This window comes from Leucopleurus acutus (assembly GCF_964270905.1).
Source record: "Leucopleurus acutus genome assembly, chromosome: 2".
Lineage (NCBI taxonomy): Eukaryota > Metazoa > Chordata > Mammalia > Artiodactyla > Delphinidae > Leucopleurus > Leucopleurus acutus.
The window spans coordinates 106,541,937-106,563,961 of record NC_139143.1 but is presented as its reverse complement, the minus strand read 5'-3'; the positions used below and the strand labels follow the sequence as shown (position 1 = coordinate 106,563,961).

Here is a 22,025-nt window from a genome sequence, read left to right as displayed (position 1 = left end):
ACTTTGACCTTATGTTTGGCAGGGCCTTGGCTTCGTGGAGTCTGCAAAGTTGTGCTGTTTCCCCCTTTTCTCCTCTTCCCTTCTTTGACGCGGATATTTCCAGTGACAGTGCCCGAACCCGGGAGGCGGTGGCCCAAAATTGCCCCCGCCCCTGGCAGCTTCTTTTCAGGCGCAGCCAGCCCTGAACTCTGGGAGCGAAATCACCCGAGTCTAGAGAAATTATTCTTGATTTAGTGTTGTTGCTGGTTGTGGATTGGAGACTTGGGTGGCGCCGGAGGTGAGTCTCAAGTCTAGTGGGAAGAGGCGTGAGGGAATCCCTCTTCAGGAGAAAACGGTTCTTGTGTCCAACGGGGAAGCTCCTGCGCTGCGGAGCTCAGGATTTTTCAGATAGTCAGCTCCTGCTACCCAACCCAGAGACGGCGCTTTCGTTTTTAAAGGTTACCTGGGGAAATCTAGGACCAAAGGGCCCTCTGAACTTGTAGGATAGTTGGAGAGAAATTGACAAGGGTTACTGGCCGACTTGTGCGTGTAGGCTGGTGGTTGTAATTTTTTTTTTTTTTTTGGGAAAAGAAAAATACCATTCTTGCGGGGCCGTTCAATGCCACTGCATCTTCTCTCGTTGCTGTTGGCAGAAGACTTGAGATGGGAACATTGTATTAATTACTAAGAAGCCTGTACAGTAGGTAAATGTTACCTTGAGCTGTTAAGAAAAGCCAACAAACTTCACCGCTGCTTTATTCTGGGAAAGAAGTTAGAAAGTGAACAAGCATACTCTGACCCCAAAGAGGAATATGTAAAACTCCCCTTTTTTTTCCTTCAGGATTAAATGAAATGGTAGGAACAGTTGTATTTGGGAGGTTCAGAGAGAGTATCAATTTTGTACCCTTGATGAAATCACTTGACCTTTCAGTGTGTTTAAATTCTAAAATAATGGAATTGTTTACACTTTTATGTTCCACACATATTTTATGTTCAGATCAAGGACAATTGGCCAGTTCTTGTTTATATTGCCTTCTAAGATACCATTAGGCTATGGCATTAGTGTATGGGACTCTGCACTGTGAATCTTCGGGGGCAGGGGGTACGGGGAGAATGTAGGGAGTGGCAATTGCATATCAGAATCATCTGGGATGGTTTAAATTTGTCATGTGGTTTCTCTTTCCCCAGATTCTCAGTGTCCCAGCCTCAACTGAGAATCACTGTTTTAATGAGCCTCCGTACTCAGAGGCGGATTTTAGGTGAAGTTAATGAAATTTAACTTTAATTTAAATTTAACTGTGTTGTTGGCTTAGGCCTCTGTAAAATGTTGTAAGTTACTGGGAGTTGTACAGGTTCTAGGTGGAAAGGGAATGACAGGTTGTAGCCAGAAGCATTTCTAAGTTGGCGTTTCTGGTGAATTGCCTAAAGCTACCTCAGAAGAAAGGAATCTAGAACTCTATGGCTCCAACCAGTTGTTGAGATTTTTTTTCTCATTCTAAATAAAAAAATTGTTTTTCCACCTAATTCTGTGTTTGTAATTTTGTGTCCTGTTTTAAAAGGATGTAAGCTGCAGCACCATACTTAACCTCTGCTTTATTAAGCAGGGCATATAATAATGTGTAATATTGTATCTTTACCTTAATCTGTATGGCTGCTTTCTATAGAAGAGGGTCTTAACTTTTTCTAAGTGTCCAACACATGTAGTTATACAGCACTAGCAAGCAGGGTGGATCCAAGTGTATGGGCCTTGCCTGCTTCTATTTTAGTAAGTTGAATTTTTCAACCATTAACCACAGATAGACAAGCAAATTTAAGAAAGTTGTCTTCATTTGGCCTACTCTATCTACTACTCCCTTTTTAGCCTGCTCCTCTGTAGAACCCTGCCACTGTCCAGCCTACCCTAAGATGGTATCAACCATTACTACCAAAGTGTACTAACTTTACCCTTTAGTACTTTGAGATTGACCATTTCCATATTCAGTTTATATTTACAATTGTAGTTTCTTATTTCCTTAGATTATTTATGAATATATATACCATGCCCCTGTCCAGAAGCTTTCTTTTTCTCTTTTTTAATGGAAATATAGTTGATATACTATATTATATTAGTTTCAGGTGTATGACATAGTGATTTGACATTTATATACATTATGAATTGATCACCATGATATAAGTCTAGTAACCATCTGTCACCATTATAAAGTTACTGCAATATTATTGACTATATTCTCTACACTGTACATTACATACCTGTGACTTAGTTGTTTTATAACTGGAAGTTTGCACTTCTTAATCCCCCCAACCTATTTCCGCCTCCCTCCGCCAAACTACCAGTTTGTATCTATGAGTTTTGCTTCTGTTTTGTTTGTTCATTTGTTTTGTTTTTTTAGATCCTACAAATAAATGAAATCATAAAGTATTTGTCTTTTTCTGTCTGACTTATTTCACTTAGCATAATATCCTTTGGGTCCATCCATGTGGTTGCAGGTGGCAAGATTTTATTCTTTTTTACGGCTGAGTAATATTCAATTGTATACATATATACAACATCTCTTTGTCTATTCATCTATAAATGGACACTTAGGTTGCTTCCATATCTTGACTGTTGTAAATAATGCTGCAGTGAACATAGGGTGCATACGTCTTTTCAAATTAATGTTTTCACTTCTTCAGATAAATACTCAGAAGAGGGATTGCTGGATCATATGGCAGTTCTATTCTTAATTTTTTGAGAAACTTTCATACTGTTTTCCATAGTGACTGCACCAATTTACATTCCCATCAGCAGTGCACAAGGGTTCCCTTTTCTCCACATTTTCACCAACACTTGTTTTTTGTTGTTCATTTGATAATAGCCATTTGGATAGGTTTGAGGTGATATCGTATTATGGTTTTGATTTGCATTTCCATAGTGATTAGTGATGTTGAGCATTCTTTTCATTTGTCTTCTGGCCATCTGTATGTCTTCCTTGGAAAATTATCTATTCAGTTCTTCTACCCATTTTTTAATTGGATTGTTTGTTCTTTTTTCTTTTCTTTTTCATGATTGTTATTTTATTGAGTTGTATGAGTTCTTTATATATTTTGGATATTAACACCCTTATCAGATGTATCACTTGCAAATAACTTGTCCCATTCAGTAGGTTGCCTTTTCATTTTGTTGATGGCTTTCAACTGTGCAGAAGCTTCTTAGTTTGATGTAGTCCCATTTGTTTAGTTTTGCTTTTGTTGCCCTTGCCTGAGGAGACAGATCCCCCAAAATATTGCTAAGACCGATATCAAAGAGCAACTGCTTTTGTTTTCTTTTAGGAGTTTATGGTTTCAGGTCTTACATTTAAGTCTTTAATCCATTTTGAGTTTACTTCTTTTTTTGGTATAAGAAAGTTGTCCAGTTTCATTCTTTTGCATGTAGCTGTCCAGTTTTCCCATCACCATCTATTGAACAGACTCTCTTTTCCCCACTATATATTCTTGGCCCCCTTTTCATAAATTAATTGACCATATAAGCATGGGTTTATTCCTGGGCTTTCTGTTCTTTTCCATTGATATATATGTCTGTTTTTGTACCAGTACCATACTATTTTGATTACTGTAGCTTTGTAGCATAGTTTGAAACCATGGAGCATGATACTTCCAGCTTTGTTCTCCTTTCTTAAGATTGAATTGCCTATTCAAGGTCTTTTGTGGTTCCATACAAATTTTAGGATTGTTTTTTCCAGTTCTGTGGAGAATGCCATTGGTATTTCGATAGGGCTTGCCCTAAACCTGTAGGTTGCTTTGGATAGTATGGAAATTTTAACAATATTAATTCTTCCAACCCATGAGCATGGTATTGTCTTCAGTTTCTTTGATCAGTGTCTTATACTTTTCAAAGTATAGTTCTTTCATTTCTTTGTTTAAATTTATTCCTACGTATTTTTTGTAGTAATTGTAAGTGAAATTATCTTCTTAATTTCTCTGATAGTTCATTATTAGTGTATAGAAACACAACAGATTTCTGTATGTTGATTTTTGTATCCTGCAACTTTAATGAGTTCATTTATTAGTTCTAATAGTTTTTTTTTTTTTTGGCATCTTTAGGGTTCTCTATATATAGTATCCTGTCATCTGCAAACAGTGATAGTTTTACTTCTTCCTTTTCAATTTGGAAGACTTTTACCTCTTTTTGTCTGATTGCTATGGCTAAGACTCTCAATACTGTGTTGAATAAGGGCAACCTTGTGTTCTTGATCTTAGAGGAAAAGCTTTCAGTTTTTCACCACTGTATATGTTAGCTATGGCTTTGTTACGGCCTTTATTATGTTGAGGTATGTTCCCTCTATACCCACTTTGTTGAGTTTTTATCATAAATGGATGTTAAATTTTATCACGTGCTTTTTCTGTATCTTTTGAGATGATCGTATGATTTTTATCCTTCATTTTGTTAATGTGGTTTATCAGTATACATTTGCAGGTCAGAAGCTTTTTAAAGAGTAGGCTCTTTGGCTTATAATTATTCCTTTTTTTCTCACAGTACATTACAAGTACCTGGTAAATACATGTTAAGTATTTTTGTGTAAGATTCTGTGCTAAGGATTCTTTGGAAAAAAGAAATGCAAGATTCAGTTCTTGTTATCACAGTCTTGGAGTCCGGTTGGAGGATGTGACAGAAACTCTAAATGACAGTATCAAGAGAGATGGAAAGTAAAACAAAGTATTGTTCTGAGTTTTCAGATAATCCAGTTAAGAGAAAATGATGCCAACTCTCAATAGAGCACAGGGAATGCAGAGGATATTGACTTAAAAGAACAAGAATAGATGTGGAAGGTAGGAGAACATAACTGATAATTCGAAAAAAGGAAAAGAAAAAGGATAAAAAGTGTAACAATAGTGTAATAACTGTTTTAGAACTGGGCCAAAATGAGATGAGGCTTGCAAAAAATTTACCTAGAGAAAAGGAGCAAACTTGTCTACATTTAAAAGAAAAAGTTCTTCTTTTGGGGGAAAAATAATATATTAAAATAAATTGCCTTTTTTAAAATTAAATACTGTAATGTGTAGAAGAAACAGCAGTTGAAACAGAGCGTAGGTAAACAGGTCACAGTGAAACACTGAGATGCTTATTTGTTACTCAGTAAATTATAGCTCTTATTATTGGTTTTTTAAATGGTATTCAGGACCATAAAGTGAGATCTATATCATTTAGGATAATCAGGGAATTTACAGATGTAATTATCGTCATCACCACTAGTCGACTTGGAGAAGTCATGGTATGCAGGCTTGGTGCTCAAAAGCTAGAAATAGGTAACAATTCTTTTCAAAAATAAGGGGGAAGAAAGGAAGTTCTGGAAGGTATAGACAAGTAGGCTTAATTTCAAGCTCTGGTAAAGCTATCAAAGCAACAGAACTACTTAGTATATTTAGTGTAAACACTTTGAAAAGAAGGAGGTGATCATTTTTAATAAGAATGGTGGAAAACTAAGATTGCTTTTAGGTAAATCAGAAATATAACAATGTATATGTTTATTTGAACAAGCTTTTGAAAGAATCACTCATATTTTTGTGGAAAAGGATATTTTTGAAAGAATAATGAGCTATGGTTGTGGAGAAAACCAGCTCATATATATATCAATATATGATCATATATATGATCTCTATCAATCTGGCAACTCAGTGTAGTGATGGAGGGACAATTATACTATTCAACAATTCTCTCAAATACTTAGAAGAAGATATTGGAAGTCTGGTTATTAATTTTTCACATTTGTTGTCTGAACCATCTTTATTCAGTTCCTATTGTTTGCATCTATTATTCATGGCCATGACAAGAATCTGAATTCTCTTCCATGATTTAAATGAAGAGAGTTTAATGCAAGGACTATTTATTTATAGCATTTTGGGCAAGTTTCAGGAACAAAGAAAGGATACTGAGGCACTTAGAGACTTGCAGTAGCAAAAAGCCTTTAGCACCCCTAGTTCTAAAGGGAAGAGAGATGGAAATAGTGTTGCTGGAACCCAATGAGAGTTGGAGCTGTGGAGAAGGGGCCCTTTCCACATGAGCTGTGTTTACACAGAGATGTAGCTAGAAATATGCCACTGCCTGAAGTGTGGCACCAAAGCAGGGAGGAAATGGGGGTATATTCCCTGAGCTCCTCTTCTCCTGTTCTTGGATCTCTGCTTCTGGCCCCCACTAAGCAAGCTGCTCAGATGATGGCATCCATAGGGGTCCGTCTCCAAAGGGACAGAGAATAGATGGTTGAGAGCTGGAAGGGTGGGGGTGAAAAGAGAGAATAACCAGCATAATACATAATACTACAAAAGTGTGGAGAATAACTGGATAAAGACAGCCACATCACCACCTCCCATCCTGTATGCTCTTCTATAATGTGACCTGCCACCTTCCTATCAAGAGGTGGGATCTATGCCCCACTTATTGAATCTGGCTAGGATTGTGACTGCTTTGACCAGTAGGGTATGGTGGAAATGATGCTGTGCAACTTCCAGGGCCAGATCACAAAAGGAAATGAAGGCTCTGATTTTTTTCAGTGGGACAGTGTGCTTTTTGCCATGTAAGACATGCAACGTAAGGCCTCCATATTGTGAGGAAGCCCAGGCTACACTGAGAGACTACACGTAAATGTTCCAGTCAGCAGCCTCAGCTGAAGTCTCAGGCGCCATCCAGCATTAAATGACTAACTTGCGAGTGAAAATGTCTAACATGATGTCAGCCCCCAGCATTGAGACCTCAGATCTCAGCTGAGGCCCCACATATAATGGAGGAGAAACAATCCATTTCTGCTGTATCCTGTCAGAATTCTTGACCCAGTAAACCAATGTGCATAATAAAATATAAAAACAAATTGTCTTGGGATGGTTTGTTATACAGCAGTGGAAACTGTACCAAAAGCTAATAGTCTGTATAACATAATCAGTCTTCCAGATTTTTGATAAATTGGAATACTGGGTTTAAAAGCAGACTATGAAATTTAATTGGGATAAAGGTAAAGTCTTGAAGGAGGCTCTACTCATCATTGTAAATTAAAATATAGCAAGACGTAAACTTAGTATTTAGGAGCAGAGACTCTGTAGCTACACTGCCTGTGTGTGAAATCCTGTCTCCACTGCTTACTAGCTTTATTTCCTTTGGCAAGTTAGTTAACCTCTCAAAGCCTCAGACTTTTCATCCGTAAAATGAGGGCAAATAATAAATATGAGAATTAAATGACTTACTAAATGTAAAGAGCTTATAAATAGTACCTGGCCCTTAGTAAACCCTCTTGAATATTGATCAGTTATACACAGCCCGTGTAGGATCCTGCTGTCCCAAAAGAACGACAGTGATGGACATGTTCCAGCTCTGTCTGTTTAATGTGGCAGCCACTGGCCACATGTGCCGTTTGAGCACTTGAATTGTAAACTAGTACATCTGAGGAACTGAACATTTAATTGTGTTTAATTTGAATTAATTTACATTTAAATTTAAATAGCCACCTGTGGCTAGTGGCTACCAGTTTGAGGAGTACAGGTCTAACCAAATTAATATTTTATTACTAGCTTGGATTATGATTACTCAAGAAATATCCTTGAATCAATGAGTGGTTTTCTACCTTGGTAATCTGTACAGAAATATATAAAACACACACACACACACACACACACACACAGTATTTACATATGTATGCATGTGTGTAGTGTGGGCATATATGAATGTGTATATATATATACACACATATGTATGTGTGTGCATGTAGAGTGTGTAAGCATAGTGAATGTTTCTATGTATGTATATATGTAGTGTATGTGTGTATGCATTCTCAATTGTCTCACTTAAAACCTAGAATACACGATTAAAGCAGGCAAGTCATGTGTTGCCATTTCTCTGACCTTCATACTGATCCTACCTCAGTAGGTTTTACCATTTCGATGGTTACTCAGCCATAAAAAGAAACGAAATTGAGCTATTTGTGATGAGGTGGATAGACCTAGAGTCTGTCATACAGAGTGAAGTAACTCAGAAAGAGAAAGACAAATACTGTATGCTAACACATACATATGGAATTTAAGAAAAAAAAATTGTCGTGAAGAACCTAGGGATAAGACAGGAATAAAGACACAGACCTACTAGAGAATGGACTTGAGGATATGGGGAGGGGGAAGGGTAAGCTGTGACAAAGCGAGAGAGAGGCATGGACATATATACACTACCAAACGTAAGGTAGCTAGGTAGTGGGAAGCAGCCGCATAGCACAGGGAGATCAGCTCGGTGCTTTGTGACCGCCTGGAGGGGTGGGATAGGGAGGGTGGGAGGGAGGGAGACGCAAGAGGGAAGAGATATGGGAACATATGTATATGTATAACTGATTCACTTTGTTATAAAGCAGAAACTAACACACCATTGTGAAGCAATTATACTCCAATAAAAAAATAAAATTAAAAAAAAAAAAGGAACCAATAAAATAAGGAAAATAGGGCTGATCCAGGATTCCTCCCACTAGGAGCTCCACTGTCTACCATCACAGTCCTCTTAGTTGTTAAGTACTCTTATATTCCTCCCAGAGGAGGAAGAGTAGGTGAGTGAAGTAGAAAGAAGATGAAAAATCCTGTTCTCCTGATGAACGAGCATATATGGTCAACAATAGAATTAAAACCAACAAGGAACTTGCAGGGTAAGTTTGGAGCGACCTTGTATAAGACCATTTTATGTACAAACATCCCTAGTGATTTTCTGTGACTGAATGATCAATATACCCAAATGACAAGGTACCTATTGAATCTGAACAAACAACATATTTTCAAGGTCATATGGAGTATTAATTGTACTATAATTTGAACTGTTCGTGCAACTTAAGTTCCATTCCACCCTCTGTATTTTAAAGGGGGAGTTGATGTCAGAAAATGGCAAAGCTATATTATGTCATCTCTGGATACCAGTGCCCTGATCCTTGGAATGCTGTTTTGAGATAGAACCTTAGATCTAGTCTGGGCTTAGCAGAGAGAGGGCTTGGATCCATCAGCACTGTCTTTCACTGGCACAAGGAGTGGGGAGGGTTACAGTAGTAACAGTCTCGCCATGCATTTGCTATCATGAAGGAGAATAAACTAAGGGTTTCACTGATGATATGTTCTGGCAACTGTGAAGAAAGGCTGGGAAGAACAAAATGTAGTTTAGCTTGGAAAAGACTTGGGCTGATTCTTTTAACAACCTTTATGAAGAGTTGTTATGATCTAGGTGGATTAAATGTTTATAGTTTTGAAGGGCAAAAGTAGAACCACTAGGTCAAGAGTATGTGGAGATCAGCTTTAGGTCAGTTTATGGAATAGTTTTCTAATTGAAGATTCCAAAATGAAAGAGATTACTCAGCTAGGCCATAAATTTTGTCACTAAAAATGCTCTGGCACAAGTTGGATGACTGTCCCAGAGGAGAAGAGGGTGTGACAGTTGCACTGTCCCTTCCCGCTATTAGGAGGGAAATGAGGGCTTCCTGGTGGCACAGTGGTTGAGAGTCTGCCTGCCGATGCGGGGGACATGGGTTCGTGCCCCGGTCCGGGAAGATCCCACATGCTGCGGAGCGGCTGGGCCCGTGAGCCATGGCCGCTGAGCCTGCATATCCGGAGCCTGTGCTCCACAACAGGAGACGCCGCAGCGGGAGGCCTGCGTACCGCAAAAAAAAAAAAAAAAAAAAAGGGAAATGAAATTTTAGCATGCTAAACTTAACCACAGGAGCAATGGAAAGCCTTAATTAGGTGGTCCTACTCATCCCCTCAACTCATCGCTACAGTTTCATTCCCAAACTGAACTATGTTTCTCCATTCCCTAATTCTTATATTTCTCTTCCCACACCTGTTATCTTTTCCATCTGATTCTCTGCTAATGATGTGATGATTTCTTAGATATCTAGGATAAAATACTAGGTCTTACCTTCTGTTTATCCCTTTCACTCACTTTCCCTGTCCCCTACATATCTGAAATGTCCCAGTTGGTTTTATCTTCTTGGTATCTCTAGAATTAGTGCCTTCTTCTCGTTCCCACTGCTCCAACCCCAAGTAGTATTGTGTTTACATTTGAGAACCATTAAAATAGTTCACAAGAAGACACAAGGTCTTCTTTCTTCTCTGTTTTGCCTGTAGTCTGTCCTGTGTACTCACAGAAAACTGTTTCCAGAGCACCCAGCTCTGAACATAAAGAACATATTGTCACATTGTGTCATTCAAGGCTCTTGGTGATTAGGCTACACCGTGGTTCCCCTCACCTCTCTCTCTCTCTTGCTCTCTTTTGCATGTGCACATGCGCACGCGCCTTAGTACTCAAAGTATGTTCCATGAATCTATTGGATCACCTGGGAGCTTGTTAGAAATGCAGTTTCAGAATCCACTCCAGAACCAATGAATCAGAATCTGTGTTTTAACAGGATTCCTCAATGATTTATTTGCACCTTACAATATACTGTTGGGTCAACAAAACAAAATCCTTTCTGTTATTTACGGCCCGTTGTAAAGCGACTTCTTCCTTAAGAGCTTCTTCATTCTCCAGCTAGAATTAATTTCTTCCCATAATTTCTTCTCTGTGCTCCCCATAATAGTGTTTTGAATCTCATAATACTTAATACATTTTGCCTTATAAAGAGGTATTTGTTTCTCGTCTCTAAAATCTTAATTGCTTGTCTATCTCCAATAAATTAAATTCCTTGAAGGTAGAAGAGTAGGAACTCTAAATGTTAATGGAATAAATACATTAATGAATGATATGGCCTGTGCCTTTTTTCGTATATATGGACACAGTTATTGCAGTAATTTTCCAATCATCTGTTTTCAGTAAATTCAGTTTGTATTGTATTGGTCTTTCCAATCAGGTTACTAGACCAAATAGAATTTAAAACAAATTTGTCTTGACAAATGGTGAGTAAATATTATTGATGGATGACACAGAGCTATGTTAAGCGTCAATTCTGGACAAAAGCTCCTATTTAGATTTCATTAGAAGAAATAAACACAAAGCATAAGAAAACCCAAGGGAATCATTTAGAAACCTTCTTACTTGGGAAAAATAAATCCTTTGAAGCCAATAGCACCTGTCTCAATCAGGGGGCTTGGTTGCAAGCAATGGAAATCAACTCTGGCAGGAAAGGAATGAAATAGTAGCTCACAAAGTAGATTTGAAGGCTGGAAATGCAGATGCAGAAAGGGACAGGCACTAGCAGAAACTATACCCAGTGTTATGGTTGGAAACAAGATTGGATGTTGTATAGCCAAAAGAAGAAAAAATCCATGAGAACCTATAGGAAGAAGAACTATAGAGTTCTTTTGTGCAGATAGCAGTATTTTATTTATTTATTGGTCAGTGGCAATGGGGAAAATTATTACAAGTATTTTGGGAAAATAATGTTAAAAGACTTCAGATTTGAACTTAATAAAATATATTCTATTGGGTTTTGAAGGTGGAGTTTTATTTTTGCATTTTGGGGGTTCTGATAGGATGCTCTAGTATAACTCTGAGAGCCTGCTAGTTTTGCAAGTGACTAGTGTGATCAGAAGGAAACACAGATTCAACAGTTATGCAGTTGTAGTGTTCAAATTTATTTTATTCATGTATTTTTTAATTGTATCCCACACTTTTCAAAGAGGGTATTAGACTAAAAGTTAAAATAAACATTTTTAGTCACTTTAAGAATATACTTTAAAGTTGTCTCAGTAAACAAATGGAGAGTTATGTGCTTAAAAGTTTTGTCTATTTTAAACAGAATATTTGAATAACTCTGACACTTCATATATCCAATCACGCTGGATAATGCAGTGCTACTTATAGTATTAATAAAAAAGGGTGTAGTTAGACAATCAAAATTATTAGCAAATACTGATATAAAAATCAGTAAAACACATCTGTGATAAAACAGAAGGTTAAATCAGTAGTTTCTAAAATTGAAACAAATAATTTTTTTTGGCCTTGAGAAATGCTTTGGTATAACATACCCCTTTTTAATTGTGTTTAACTAACTTTATTGAGGTGTAATTATATACCACAAAATTCACCCATTTTGGGTAGATGATTTTTTGTAAGTAAATTTACTTACAGTTTTAGAACATTCTCATCTTCCACCTCAAATCCATCATGCCATTTCCAGTTAATATCCATTTTTACTCCCAGCCTTAGACAACTACTAATTGATTTTCTGTCTTTATAAATTTGCCTTTTTAGGACACTTCATATAAATGGAATTGCACTTTTTGTGTGTCTAGCTTCTTTCATTTAGCATATTTTATTTTTTTAAATCATTGTTTAAAAATGTTTGATATAAGAAATAAAAATTTCATTTTAAAATGAAAAGCAGAGATTACTGATTTACAATGAAACATTAGGAAAAGAAATTCTGTTTACAGTTAAAATGGAAACCTTATTATATGTGACCAAAAACTAAAGGCAAACTCTTGGTATGTGAGTTTTCAGAACTGGGGGGAAAAAATTCCTATTTTGTTCTTTTGTATTAACTCTGAGAAGGTTAAGTGTGTGTATCCGTGTGCATACATACATAATACATATGTACATATATATTTATGTGTATTTAACCTGGTTGAAAGTTGAATGGTATTTTTTTGTTAGGTTTCACTAGATAATGCGGTAGTACAAACAGCCTCAAGATCTTAGTGGCTTACCTGCAATAAAGACTTCTTTCTCAGGTATGTACCTGTCAACTGTGACTGAACTGAGAGTCTGGTCCAGGCTTTGAGTCTGCTTCTTGTGTTTTCTTCATTTTGGGATCAAGATTAAAGGAGTGATGCTAATTGGGACATGTCATTCCTGCGGCAAAGAGAAAAGAATATGAGCACCGGTGGAAACAGGCAATGGCTTCCAAATCTTCTGCCCAGACACATGACACCATCCAAAGCAAGTCACTGGTCAAATTAACTGGGGTGGGAAACTTATTTTCCTTCCATAAAGAGGCACTGAAAGTTACCTGGTAACTGACCAGGAGGTGTATTCCTTTCATAGAAAGACAAGGGGTTATTGGGAACAATTGTAGCGGCTCCCACAGTGGTTTTGTGGCAAAATCATATGCAAATGGCATGTTGAACCTTTCTGAGTAAGGAAAACTAATTTTTTTTCTATGGAGTGTTAAATACAAAAAAGAAAAATTTCCACTAGATAAGAAATTACCCAAGCATAATTGAGATAAATGGAAAGGCATTAGTCATGATTAATAACCTCTTACTGGTTAATGCTCATGAATAGTCTGATTAGGATCATACAGACCCTTAAAAACCTCTAGCTGTGCAACAGATATCTTACTTTGGATTTCAGGTGCAACGTTCATTTATTGTGGAGCTCTCCCTTCCCTTTTTTCAAGACCTATAAGATAAAAATGTGAAGACTTAAAATTCTGCCACAGTAAACGTCAAAATGAGTTTCATTGGTTATATCTTCATCAAAGCCTGTGTTCTTCCCATTTGCCTCCTTTATGGTCTCCCAACATCCTAAGTCCTTTCCTGCCTTAGGCATTTTTGGTTCCCCTGACTGGAATGCTCTTCTGTCAGTGTTTTTCATGGCTGGCTTCTTCTCACATCACCTCCTTAAAGACACCTTCCCTGACAGCTCTCTCAAAAGCATTCCTCTCACTTCCTGCCTTAACCACCTACTCCAGCAATTCATTCCACTTTATCTGGAATTTACTCCCCTGTTTATCAACACTTATTTATATCTGGACTTATCTTGTTTCTCTATATTTTTATTTGGTTATCATCTGTTACCCTCTTCCCTAACTATCGTGTAAGCTTCATGAGAGAAGGCACCATGCCAGCCAGTCTTGGCCACTGTTGTATCGCAGCCTAGTGCTTGATACATAGTTGACATTCAATGAACTTTTGTTAAGTGAAATAAAGGTGCTATACTAGGTGCTTTTGGTGTGTGTGCATGGGTGGTGGTGATGGTAGTGGTGACTGAGTCTTGGCTCTTCCAATTAAGAAATAAATGATTTGGGGAGAATTATTATTATCCCTATGGTACAAGCTTATTTATCTGTAAAATTCAGGTGATGATAATTGAGCTTTCTTTCATCAGATTGTTGAGAGGATTAAATGAAATAATGCAAGTGTATGGTGCTAAGGTGCATCCCTGGCACTTAGAAATGTTGGTGGCTGCTAACTGATCAGGGAGTTGGTTTCCAAAGGTTGGAGCGGCTGTGGCAGTTTCTTAAAATAAGGCAAAAAATGAGATTTGCAGCATCAGTTGACTCTTCCTTTTACAGATGATTTCTCTGTAGCGTATAATGCTGTTTGATAGCATTTTACCAACAGTAGAACTTCTTTCAAAGTTGGAGAGAGTCCTCAAACCCTCCCTCTGGTTCATCAACTAAGTGTATCAGTTTATGTAATATTCTAAATCCTTTTTTGTCATTTCAACAATCTTCACAGCATTTTCACCAGGAGTAGATTCCATCTCAGGAAACCACTTGTTTGCTTCTCATCCATTCAAGTTTTATCATGAGATTGCAGCAGTTCACTTCATCTTCACACTTCTAATTCCAATTTTCTTGCTATTTCCACCACATTTGCATTTACTTCCTCCACTGAAGTCTTGAACCCCTCAAAGTCATCCATGAGGGTTGGAATCAGCTTCTTCCAAATTCCTGTGAATGTTGATATTTTCACCTCTTCCCATGAATCACAAATGTTCTTAGTGACATCTAGACTGGTGAAATCCTTCCAGAAGATTTTCAATTTCCTTTGCCCGGATCCATCAGAGAAATCACTGTCCATGGCAGTCATAGCCTTGTGAAATGTATTTCTTCAATAATAAGTCTTGAAAGTCTTGAAAGTCCTTAATCCATGGGCTGCAGAATGGATGTTGTATTAGTAAGCATGAAAACATCAATCTCACTGTATATCTCCATCAGAGCTCTTGGGTGACCAGGTGCATTGTCAAAGAGCAGTAGTATTTTGAAAGGAATTTTTTTTTTTTTTTCCTGAACAGTAGGTCTCAACAGTGGGCTTAAAATATTCAGTAAACCATGTTGTAGACAGATGTGCTGTCATCCAGGCTTTGTGGTTCCATTTATAGAGCACAGGCAGAGTCAATTTAGCATAATTCTTAAGGGCCCTAAGATCTTCAGAATAGTAAATGAGCATTGACCTCAAAGTCACCAGCAGCATTAGCCACTAAGAAGAGCTTTGAAGCCAGATATTGACTTCTCCTCTCTAGCTATGAAAGTCTTAGATGGCATCTTCTTCCAATATAAGGCTATTTCATTTTCATTGAAAATCTGTTGTTTAGTGTAGCAACCTTCATTAATGATCTTAGCTGGAGCTTCTGGATAGTTTGCTGCAGCTTCTACATTAGCAGTTGCTGCTTCACCTTGTACTTTATGTTATAGAGATGGCTTTTTTTCCTTAAATCTCATAAACCAGCCTCTGCAAACTTCAGACTTTTCTTCTGCAGCTTCCTCACCTCTCTCAGACTTCATAGAATTGAAGAGAGTTAGAGCCTTGCTCTGCATTAGTTTTTGGCTTAAGGGAATGTTGTGACTGGTTTGGTCTTCTATCCAGACCACTAACATTTTCTCCATATCAGCAATAAGGCTGTTTCACCTTCTTATCATTTGTGTGTTCACTGGAGTAGCACTTTAAATTTCCTTCAAGAGCTTTTTGTTTGCATTCACAGCTTGGCTAACTGTTTGGCACAAAAGACCTAGCTTTCAGCCTATCTTGACTTTTAGCATGCCTTCCTCATTAAGCTTAATCATTCCTAGCTTTTGATTTAAAGTGAGAGTCTTGAGACTCTTCCTTTCACTTGAACACTTAGTGGCCATGGTAGGGTTATTACTTGGCCTAATTTCAGTATTGTTGTATCTCAGCGAATAGCAAGGCTCAAGAACAGGGAGAGAGATGGGGGAACAACCAGTGGGTGGAGTCAGAACACAAACATCAAGTTCACCATCTTATCTGGGCGTGGTTCGTGATGTCCCAAAACAATCACAGTGTAACATCAAAGATCACTGATCACAGATCACCATAACTAATATAGTAATAATGAAAAAGTTTGAAGTCGTATTGCAAAAATTACCAGAATGTGACACAGAGACATGAAGTGAGCAAATGCTGTTGGAAAAATGGCACCTATAGACTTGTTCGATGCCAAGTTGCCACAAACCTTGTAAAAAACATGGTATCTGTGAAGTGCAATAAAGTGAAGCATGATAAAATGAGGTATGCCTGCATTCCCTGTGTGGCCCTCTCCAAGATTCTTTCTCTCTCTCATGCTTAAAAGAAAATAATAATTTGAATTTTGTTTTTATCATTCATTTGGTTTTCATAAAAGTGATGGTCCTGAACTTAAAATGGTTTGACTAATGATATTTAGACTTTATGGTGCAAAAGCGATACACATTCAGTAGAAACGATACTTTGAATTGTGAATTTTGATCTGTTCTCGAGCAGTGGTAGATAAGCTTTCCTGGTGCTGGGCAGCAGCAGTGAGCCACAGCTCCATGTCAGCCACACGATCACGAGGGAAAGCAACCGATACGCTTGACTCCGTTCTGTACCCATAAAACCATCTGTTTCTCACTTTCAGACAACATTCAATAAAGTACATGAGATATTCAACACTATATTGTAAAACTGGCTTTGTGTTAGATAATTTTGTCCAACTGTAGGCTAATGTAAGTGTTCTGATCACATTTAAGATAGTCTAGACTAAGCTATGATGTTTGGTAGGTTAGGTGTATTAAATAAATTTTTGATTTATGATATTTTCAATTAACAATGGGTTTATTGGGATGTAAACCCATTGTAAGTCAAGGGAGATCTGTATATGTATCTTGAAGCACTATTTGTTAAGGATTTATGTGAATTTGGACCTTGTATGTTTTAGGACTTTAAAAAATGATGTTGTCCTGTGTGAATTCTTCTCTGATTTGATCTTTTTTCTTCTAATATTTAGTTTGTGATATTTATCAATGGCCTTACATGAAGTTGTAATTGATTTTCATTGCTGTGTTTTATATATATATATATATATATATATATATATATATTATATATAGCCTTGTATGCATATACCACAATTTATCTATCCATTCTTACGGGCTGCCTTGAATGTTTTTGTACTTCCCTAGGTTTTGTCCACTACATGACTATATTTTAACCATAGAGATTGATTTATTCTTGCTTTAGATTTCTGTTTAATTTTGTGGGAAACTGAAAATTGAATTCAGTGACAACTCCCAGTACGTTTGACTTACTGGCAGTTAGGTGGTGGTCAAATGCTTGTTCCTCTACTTAATAGCAGTTAAGAGTTTGAACAAGTGGTTTAACCTATTTCCTCATTGGAAAACAAGAGGTGAAAGAGTACCTACTCAATAGTATTGCTAGCTGGTTTAAAAAAGGGAAAGAAATAGAACATACTCTGTGGGGTCATGGTAAGGTTTATATAATTCACATGAAGGTTTCAAGGAGACAATGTATACCCCACATTTATTCATCTCTTTTTATCCTCTGTGATCCAAGGTGAGATATGACCTCTCTGATGTTACTGAATCTCAGAAAAGTAACGTGACTTGACCAGGTTCACACAGCCGTATATATATGTAAACTTGAATTAAGTTTAGTTCTGCCTAACTACAGAGACTTTTTCTTTTAATATACCAGTTTTTTTTTTTTTTGCCAGAGTGGAAAATTATGTCAAACAAAATTATGTGAAACATTTCTGTGGTCAGTATATAACTTCATAGTGCACAAAACCTGAAAAAGTCCAAGTATATTCAAAGCAACACTGTTAGAAAATAGAAACAGAAAAATGAATAAATAGATTATGATATATGCATACAAGGGTATATATACTACATAGCACTGGAAATTATGTCAAACAAGATTATTGAGTGTTGTATGCCCCTTTATAGAACATGACATAGGCTGACTTTTCCCTCAATCACATTTTCAACAGTGTTCCACAGAAGGCCTTTCTAATTTTTTATTATTATTATAAGCAGGCAGATTGGAAGGAGTTGTAAACCAAAACACAGCTGGTAAGTCTAAATTTAGGCCCATCAAGATGAGTGTCCCTCATAACAACATGGTTTCTCAAACTCCTTCCACTTTAAGTTGCTTTTTACCAGATGTCTCTTGGTGTACGTGTTTCTTGTACATCAGCAATTTTATTTGCATGGCCTTTTCATGCCAGTATTCTGATTTATCACACTTCTCACATTGATTTTTTTCCTTCTACTTGTAAAAAGAAAATAGTTGTTTGTGCACAGATGGTGGTTGCAATTTAGTATTATCAGAGTAATTCATGTTATATTTATGAGATGTTCCCGAGTAGCATCTTAGTGAAGGATATTAAGGAAGGACACCTCTTAGAGAGATCATATCTCACCTTTTAACCTGTTTCTTTTGGAGTTTATTTCCTGAGCACTCGAATATTGGCAAGTCATTGTTTGTTTTAAATTTCAGCTCTGTATTTTATTTATTTCAAGAGTAGAACGTTGGAACCATCTAATGGCATTAAAAGTGGGAGGCAAAAAACATTTTTCAGAAATTACTGAAGTTGATTGTTAACCTGTAAAAAAAATTAACGGAGCAAGGATGAAATATTTTAATTATAATTCCTTCCTTCCTTTCTATCCTTGTTTCCTTCCTTAAATATTTATTATGTACCACTCTATATACAGAAATGCTGTTCATTTGCTAGGGCTACCGTAACAAAGTACCACAGACTAGGTGTCTTAAACAGCCGGAAATTTATTTTCTCACAGTTCTGGAAGCTAGAATCTGAAATTAAGGTGTCAGCAGGATTGGTTCCTTCTGAGGGCAGTGAGGGAAGGATCTGTTCCCAGTCTCTCCACTTGGCTTGTAGATGGCTGTCTTCTCCCTATGTCTCATGTTTTCCCTCTATGAACGTCTATGTCCAAATTTCCCCTTTTTTATACAAATACCAGTCATATTGCATCAGGACCCACTCCAGTGACCGCATTTTAACTTGATTACTTCTGTAAAGACCCTGTCACCAAATAAGGTCGCATTCTGAGGTACTGGGGGACCTCAACATATGAATTTTGGGAGGACATGGTTCAACCCACAACAAATGCTTATAATAAACCAAAAATAAGAACAAAGAAAACTTACCCTTAATTTGTAAGTGACTTTGTCAACAAATTTCAGTATTATGCTAGCACAGTGCTAATGTCCATTCATTTCAGGAAAGTCACTTAAATGGTTTCTCTTACAGTGAATGTGTTGATTTGCAGTAAGGATAAAAGACAATGACTTCCTGCGACAATTTGGCTTACTTCTCTATTATACATATTCAAATCTCAGCCTGAAACCATCCCAAGATTTTTTGAGTGAGTGTGAGTGTGTTTTCACTATGCTAGCTATAAGAAAGGTATTCAATGTTATTTAAGAAGTAGAGATTTACCATGCAAATAATTTCCCTTCTGCTTTAATCTCTTGAAGAAAAAAAATGAAAAGATGTATTTTCATTGTGTGAAATATCATAGGATAATGGTTGTATATCCAAATGCTAAGAATGAACGAATGTATAAATGAGATTGAGGACGGGGAGAAAGACAGAGAGAACTAGCAGGAGAAAGAGGCATGCGTTATTGTGGAAGTAAGAACTTTGTTTGGAAAGAACAAATTTTAACGATCCATTTCTCCTGAAAAGCATCAACCACAAAAAGTTAAATGAAGTTCTTTTTGGTCAGTTACTTCTTTGGATCTTCTCAAACACTTATTGTCTTTACTTATTCGTGTCCAAATGTAAATCTTTTAAGTATTGTCAGTATATTTTCTTTCCTTTTTTTGAAGCGAATATAAAACTCTTTGGATAGTCACTTTTATTGAGGTTTTAAGAATGTTTTTGAGTGATTCATAGTAATTTACATCCTTCTACTGAAATCTTGGATGTTGCTAAATTTCAGCCTGTAATTTTCTTCCTTTGCTAGATATTGAAGCATATTTTTATGACACCACACTACACTCATTGGAATTGTGAGCCTTTATAAATTCAGGCAGATCTTTTCCACTCTACAAAAGGATGCATTTTAAGCAGAAGAAATAGAATGCTAAATTATGTAGTAGGTAAAAGAAGTGGGTTGTGGTGAGTTAAGAGGGTGACTACAAAGAACACCAAAGCACATGGTTGTATGCACTGTCAGTGAAATTTAAAGCACATTTGCCCATCAACTTAAAAAACTACTGTTTATATGAAATGATAATTGAGAGAGATTTTTGTACATGCTGATTGCACATTTATTTGAAACCTCTAAATTCTGGTTTTAATGGCTGCTTAGTATTCCATCGTGTTAGCATCCCATAATTTATTTTGACAATCCCATTTTCTTGTGATTCCGGACATATTTTTAAATTTCATATTTAACTATACAACTTTGAATTAAGAAAAAATAACAGATAATCAAATATGTAATCCAAGGTCTTCTGCCAAAATGGACCTAGACAGCTCTCTTAACTTACTGGGTTTTTTTCACAGTAGTTTTTTCAGTAGTTTTTACTGTTTTTTTTTTTTTACAGTAGTTCTTACTGTTTCTGAACACGTTAGATACAGTGTTGACTCTAAACAATTAAAAACCTTTTTTCAAAATGATGCACGTTTATTTTAGAATATTTGGAAATACAGCAACTCAGACAGGAAAATATTAAACTCAACAGCAATCCCAACACCTGGAATAACTTCTGTTAACTTTTTTGTATAGCTTCTAAGTTCATGAGTGCATGCATATCGTGAGTGCGCTATTTCTCACTTTTTCTCTCCTACCCTCTGATCCCCCTCTGTCATACACACACATAAATACACGTACATGCATTAGAATCTAGTTGAATACAAATTTTATGAGCTAATATTTTCTCTTAATACCATACTGGGAATCTTTTTCCAAGTTACTATATATTCTTCTAATATATTAATCACTTTATTGTATTCTAATATATGGATAGACTTTATTGTACCCTATTGTAGGTATATACCATAATTTGTTTCACTAAACTTTTGTTGCAAGACATTTATTGTCTCCATGTTTTTGTGTGTCTGATCAACTCAACTGTAATTTGTCCTCTATTCCTTGGTCTAAATCATGCCTAATATACATATATTTTCTAGCATTTATATCTTGTTTTCTAAATACCAGTCTCCTCTAAAAGAAACCAGAGCTCCTTGGAGAAATGTCTGATTCCATGACTGGGGCAGGGAAAATATAACATAGATCTGAAACATCTTGCTATGCCAGAAAATAAAGTGCTCAAGGAATAATGAAGACATATCAAAAACACACAGATGCCAGCTTTAAGGAGCTCCTACTAGGCAAATTTTGGGCACTTAGAACATCAAAATAAATTATATTAATGGATTATAACCCATTGAGTAAAATAGGATTCTGAGTCTATACTCATATAATTAATTGGCTTAAATAAATACTCTTCATCCTCCTTAGTAGGAAACCTACTGATAATATGAAAATTGAAAAATTAAAAAAAAAAAGAAAATATATGTTATTTTGAAATAAGGAAGGTAACAAAGAACAAAAGTAGCTAATAGAGTTCTGAATTTGCTTCTGAGGAGCATGAACTGGTAATAGCAATAGTGGAGCATGTGATGCTGCTTTTTTAATTTGTTTCATTTTATTTTAAGCCTTGTCAGATGATTTGACTTTTGAAAACTATAAATATACTTTTTATTTTGAAATAATTGCAAACTTGGAGAAGTGTTGCAAGAATACCAAAAAGAATCTAGATTTCCCAGTTATTACCATTTCACAACATTTGTTTTCTCTGTGTGTGTGCAAGTCGAGTAAATTAGAGACATGTTTTATTACTCCTAATTAAATCTGTGTATACTTTTTGAAAACAAGGACACTCTCCTGCGTCATCACAGTATAAGTATGCAAATCAGGAAATTAATATTGACATAATACTATATTCTAATCCACAGACCCTTTCAAAATTTTCAGTTGTCCCAAGAATATCATTTAGAGAGAAAAAACAAAGGCTCTTCTCCTTTGGAACAGAATCCAATCCAAGATCATATGTTGCTTTGGCTCTTGTGTCTCTTTGGTCTGCATCAG

At 36.4% G+C, this 22,025-nt stretch overlaps 1 protein-coding gene across 8 annotated transcripts in view; it reads left to right on the top strand.

The window, feature by feature from the left end:
• SNX7 (sorting nexin 7) overlaps nucleotides 1-22,025 on the top strand; it is a 97,248-nt gene that overhangs the window by 427 nt on the left and 74,796 nt on the right. The gene's annotated exons all lie outside the window — the stretch shown is intronic.